This window comes from Rhinoderma darwinii, chromosome 3 (assembly GCF_050947455.1).
Source record: "Rhinoderma darwinii isolate aRhiDar2 chromosome 3, aRhiDar2.hap1, whole genome shotgun sequence".
Lineage (NCBI taxonomy): Eukaryota > Metazoa > Chordata > Amphibia > Anura > Rhinodermatidae > Rhinoderma > Rhinoderma darwinii.
Genome location: NC_134689.1, coordinates 411342365 through 411348568, shown reverse-complemented (window position 1 = coordinate 411348568; position 6204 = coordinate 411342365). Strand labels below are relative to the sequence as shown.

Sequence of the window (6204 nt, the reverse complement as noted above, 5' to 3'; positions counted from 1 at the left end):
GCATCTCCTATCTCCTATTGCAGCAGATCGGCGCTGCAATGTAGATAACAGTAACGTTTTTATTTTTTAAAAACGAGCATTTTTGGCCAAGTTATGACCATTTTTGTATTTATGCAAGGACACATCGCACCAGATGTAAGTAGCTACATCGACTTACCTGCAAACGCCGATGCTGCTGCAGAATCATCTGTAGCCTCTGGTGCCGATGTGTCCTCGCTCGTCTGACACGATGCAGGACCTGTGAGTGACGTCACAGCGTGATCTGGCAGAAGCTGGGCGTTCTGAAGAGAAGTGGATGATACTTCTCGTCAGAGCGCCCAGCTAGTAAAAGTATTAAAAACGCCCCGATGTACGCACATAATACACGCCCACTTGGACTTTTACTTTTAAACACACCCACTTGGACTTTTGCAAGCCTCATTTGCATAACTACAAAAATGGTCATAACTTGGCCAAAAATGCTCGTTTTTAAAAAATAAAAACGTTACTGTAATCTACATTGCAGCGCCGATCTGCTGCAATAGCAGATAGGGGTTGCAAAATGTGGTGACAGAGCCCCTTTAAGCATCTAAGCATTGGTGGTTCAGTGGTAGAATTCTCGCCTGCCACGCGGGAGGCCCGGGTTCGATTCCTGGCCAATGCAAGAATGCTTTTTGGAAATCAGGAATTTATTATATTGTGTAAACTATTAGTGTTCTTCCATATGATGTCTCTAATCACAAATAGATAAGTGTTTTGAGTGCTTGTAGAATATACAAAAGTTGTGTACAATGTCTCGTCAGGTTTAAAGGACTGGACTGTGTAATGCTGCAATGTTATATGACAAGAAATTGACATTCCTTTGCTCTTCCATCCTAAGTCTATCTGATTGTCAGCTCTTCAGGCTAATGTCCTCCTGTGCAGCTCATCTGTACCCCCTCTCCCCTCTCCCCTCTCCTCCTTCATCAGATCACCTTATGACATCATCTATGACATCAATTTTGGACTGTTAACTCTTTAGGTCCTAATTATGACTTTTTTTCATAAGACTTCCACATTCCACATCTCAAATATCCGTCAGATTCCAATCTCTTCAGACAATTTTATACCTGACGAATGTTAACTTTCAGAAGAAAACTTTCCAAATCCAAAACACACTAAAAATATTCTATATTGTGTGTAACTTCTCGGATAAGACTTCAGACCCACTTATGTAATTGTGGCACATGTGGGAAGTGCTGATGATAGGCACATTTGGGAGGTTGTGATGATAGGCACATGTGGGAAGTTTTGATGATAGGCACATGTGGGAAGTTGTGATGATAGGCACATGTGGGAAGTGCTGATGATAGGCACATGTGGGAAGTTGTGATGATTGATAGGCACATGTGGGAAGTGCTGATGATAGGCACATGTGGGAAGTGCTGATGATAGGCACATGTGGGAAGTGCTGATGATAGGCACATGTGGGAAGTGCTGATGATAGGCACATGTGGGAAGTGCTGATGATAGGCACATGTGGGAAGTGCTGATGATAGGCACATGTGGGAAGTGCTGATGATAGGCACATGTGGGAAGTGCTGATGATAGGCACATGTGGGAAGTGCTGATGATAGGCACATGTGGGAAGTGCTGATGATAGGCACATGTGGGAAGTTGTGATGATAGGCACATGTGGGAGGTGCTGATGATAGGCACATGTGGGAAGTTCTGATGATAGGCACATGTGGGAAGTTCTGATGATAGGCACATGTGGGAAGCGCTGATGATAGGCACATGTGGGAAGTGCTGAGGATAGGCACATGTGGGAAGTTGTTATGATAGGCACATGTGGGAAGTGCTGATGATAGGCACATGTCGGAAGTGCTGATGATAGGCACATGTGGGAAGTGCTGATGATAGGCACATGTGGGAAGTTGTGATGATAGGCACATGTGGGAAGTGCTGATGATAGGCACATGTGGGAAGTTCTGATGATAGGCACATGTGGGAAGTTGTGATGATAGGCACATGTGGGAAGTGCTGATGATAGGCTCATGTGGGAAATGCTGATGATAGGCACATGTGGGAAGTGCTGATGATAGGCACATGTGGGAAGTTGTGATGATAGGCACATGTGGGAGGTTCTGATGATAGGCACATGTGGGAAGTTGTGATGATAGGCACATGTGGGAAGTTGTGATGATAGGCACATGTGGGAAGTGCTGATGATAGGCACATGTGGGAAGTGATGATGATAGGCACATGTGGGAAGTTGTAATGATAGGCACATGTGGGAGGTGCTGATGATAGGCACATGTGGGAAGTTGTGATGATAGGCACATGTGGGAAGTTATGATGATAGGCACATGGGGGAAGTGCTGATGATAGGCACATGTGGGAAGTGCTGATGATAGGCACATGTGGGAAGTTCTGATGATAGGCACATGTGGGAAGTGCTGATGATAGGCACATGTGGGAAGTTCTGATGATAGGCACATGTGGGAAGTGCTGATGATAGGCACATGTGGGAAGTGCTGAGGATAGGCACATGTGGGAAGTTGTTATGATAGGCACATGTGGGAAGTGCTGATGATAGGCACATGTGGGAAGTTCTGATGATAGGCACATGTGGGAAGTTCTGATGATAGGCACATGTGGGAAGTGCTGATGATAGGCACATGTGGGAAGTGCTGAGGATAGGCACATGTGGGAAGTTGTTATGATAGGCACATGTGGGAAGTGCTGATGATAGGCACATGTCGGAAGTGCTGATGATAGGCACATGTGGGAAGTGCTGATGATAGGCACATGTGGGAAGTTGTGATGATAGGCACATGTGGGAAGTGCTGATGATAGGCACATGTGGGAAGTTCTGATGATAGGCACATGTGGGAAGTTGTGATGATAGGCACATGTGGGAAGTGCTGATGATAGGCTCATGTGGGAAATGCTGATGATAGGCACATGTGGGAAGTGCTGATGATAGGCACATGTGGGAAGTTGTGATGATAGGCACATGTGGGAGGTTCTGATGATAGGCACATGTGGGAAGTTGTGATGATAGGCACATGTGGGAAGTGCTGATGATAGGCACATGTGGGAAGTGATGATGATAGGCACATGTGGGAAGTTGTAATGATAGGCACATGTGGGAGGTGCTGATGATAGGCACATGTGGGAAGTTGTGATGATAGGCACATGTGGGAAGTTATGATGATAGGCACATGGGGGAAGTGCTGATGATAGGCACATGTGGGAAGTGCTGATGATAGGCACATGTAGGAAGTGCTGATGATAGGCACATGTGGGAAGTGCTGATGATAGGCACATGTGGGAAGTGCTGATGATAGGCACATGTGGGAAGTTGTGATGATAGGCACATGTGGGAAGTTGTGATGATAGGCACATGTGGAATGTTCTGATGATAGGCACATGTGGGAAGTTGTGATGATAGGCGCATGTGGGAAGTGCTGATGATAGGCACATGTGGGAAGTGCTGATGATAGGCACATGTGGGAGGTGCTGATGATAGGCACATGTGGGAAGTTGTGATGATAGCCAAACGTGAGAAGTTCTGATGATAGGCACACGTGGGGGGGTTGTGATGATAGGCACACATGGGAGGTTGTGATGATAGCCAAACGTGGGAAGTTCTGATGATAGGCACACGTGGGAGGTTGTGATGATAGGCACACGTGGGAAGTTGTGATGATAGGCACATGTGGGAAGTTCTATGTCCATGGATACAAGTTCAGGCTACAAGATAGATCAGGCTGCAAAAACAACTTGGGCCCAGTGTATGAATGTAAAGCTGATGTAAGACTAGGCTGCAAATACAACTGGGCCAAAAAAAATATATTAAATAAAATACACAAAAAAAGAAAAACCGTAAAATAATAAAATATAATTAAAAAATCTAACAAAACAGAAAAAAAAATGCAAAAATTTAAATCACGCTATAGAAATGGAAAAAAAAGTAAGACCCAGTGAAAGCATGCAACAAAGTAAACCCAGAAACAAAAACCATTTTGCATTGGCCAGGAATCGAACCCAGGCCTCCCACGTGGCAAGAATTCTACCACTGAACCACCAAAGCTTCCATAAAGCTGGACAGTGACTGATGCCCACATCTGTATGAGTAAGTAAGAAAAATAAAATAGTTTTTACCCATTTTAGTGCTTGTTTTTTTGTTCTTTTATTTATTTTTCCATTTTTTTATTTTATTTGTTTGTGTTTTTTTCTATTTCACAATTTTAATTATTTTTATTTTGTCGCTATCTATAAGAACTATTTCCTTTTAACTTTCACACAATATTTATTTATTTACAGTTAGGCTTTGTTCACATCTGAGTTGAAGGCTCCACTGCATATTCTGTCAGAAATAATAGCACTACATGCCATATTATTTTTTCCTTTTACAACAATGGACATCTCGGAGGAACCCAATGGACCCAACGGAATTAGATTGTCAACATATTCCACCACCATTACTATCTAATGTATATGGCCAACTTTGGACTTTATTGTCTCCTTTCCAGCTGTGTAGGGTCTCAATGTCCTTAACACACTATTCAGACTTTACACCCCTATATTTACACAATAAGACCCCCTCCATATACACAACACCCATGTATATGACTTACAACGTCCACACTTCATTACACACTCCTGGTCATTGTTGTGTATGAGGAGGACAATGCTGCACTGTGTATATAGTGACACAATATTGTGATGACTCCACAGACACCCCATACTCCAGATCTCCTCTTCTAACTGTTATGCAAATAAAGAAAATCATTGAGACAAAACCTTCATGGATAACAATAAGATGGTCGTAACTTGGTGGCATCTTCTGTGGGTGCTGTAATGTGGCCATATTTGCTGTTTTACCCAACTTCCCTGGATCACTCTAGAATTCATGTCTTGTGTTTCCCACCAACTGCCTCTTTGATGTCCACAGATCTCACGCACTTCTTCACCTCTCGTGTTTTGTGGTCACACTTTTTACAGATGAGTGATATAAAGATGGAAAAGTGACAAGAGAGTAATTCACAATGACCAGTAAGATCCTCCCCGACTCCTGTCTACACATGTCCAATGTCATAAAGGTTTCTATTTTCTGGGGTCCTCCTGTTCCCATGACAGTTTCTAAAGTTTGTCAATCGAGGTGGTTTTCTCCGGGGCCTCTGGAGGTCAGGTCATTTCTTATCTCATATACATATCTGTACTTTTCACAATATACACTATTTAAAGAGGCTCTGTCACCAGATTTTGCAACCCCTATCTGCTATTGCAGCAGATAGGCGCTGCAATGTAGATTACAGTAACGTTTTTATTTTAAAAAAACGAGTATTTTTGGCCAAGTTATGACCATTTTTGTAGTTATGCAAATGAGGCTTGCAAAAGTCCAAGTGGGTGTGTTTAAAAGTAAAAGTCCAAGTGGGCGTGTATTATGTGCGTACATCGGAGCGTTTTTACTACTTTCACTAGCTGGGCGCTCTGATGAGAAGTAACACCCTCTTCTCTTCAGAACGCCCAGCTTGTGACAGTGCAGATCTGTGACGTCACTCACAGGTCCTGCATCGTGACGGCCACATCGGCACCAGAGGCTACAGTTGATTCTGCAGCAGCATCAGCGTTTGCAGGTAAGTCGATCTTACCTGCAAACGCTGATGCTGCTGCAGAATCAACTGTAGCCTCTGCTGCCGATCTGGCCGTCACGATGCAGGACCTGTGAGTGACGTCACAGATCTGCACTGTCACAAGCTGGGCGTTCTGAAGAGAAGAGGATGTTACTTCTCTTCACAGCGCCCAGCTAGTAAAAGTATTAAAAACGCCCCGATGTACGCACCTAATACACGCCCACTTGGACTTTTACTTTTAAACACACCCAATTGGACTTTTGCAAGCCTCATTTGCATAATTACAAAAATGGTCATAACTTGGCCAAAAATGCTCGTTTTTTAAAAATAAAAACGTTACTGTAATCTACATTGCAGCGCCTATCTGCTGCAATAGCAGATAGGGGTTGCAAAATCTGGTGACAGAGCCTCTTTAACCTTAACATTAAACATACTGACACGGGAGGGGAATAACATTGATTATTTGATGATTGACAAGAGGGGGGGGGGTTATTAGCATAAGGATCTGAGCATCTTTGTCAAATGCCCAAAACTGCTCGACCACTGGATCAGAGTATCTTCAAAATGGTAGGGTCTATGCCATGGTTATTACTGACAAGGA

General features: G+C 43.6%; 1 non-coding gene across 1 annotated transcript; it reads left to right on the top strand.

Annotated features, from left to right (window-relative positions):
* Positions 1-572: 572 nt before the first annotated feature.
* Positions 573-643, top strand: TRNAG-GCC (transfer RNA glycine (anticodon GCC)). The gene has a single exon. It is a non-coding gene; the product is annotated as a tRNA-Gly (tRNA).
* Positions 644-6204: the final 5561 nt, after the last annotated feature.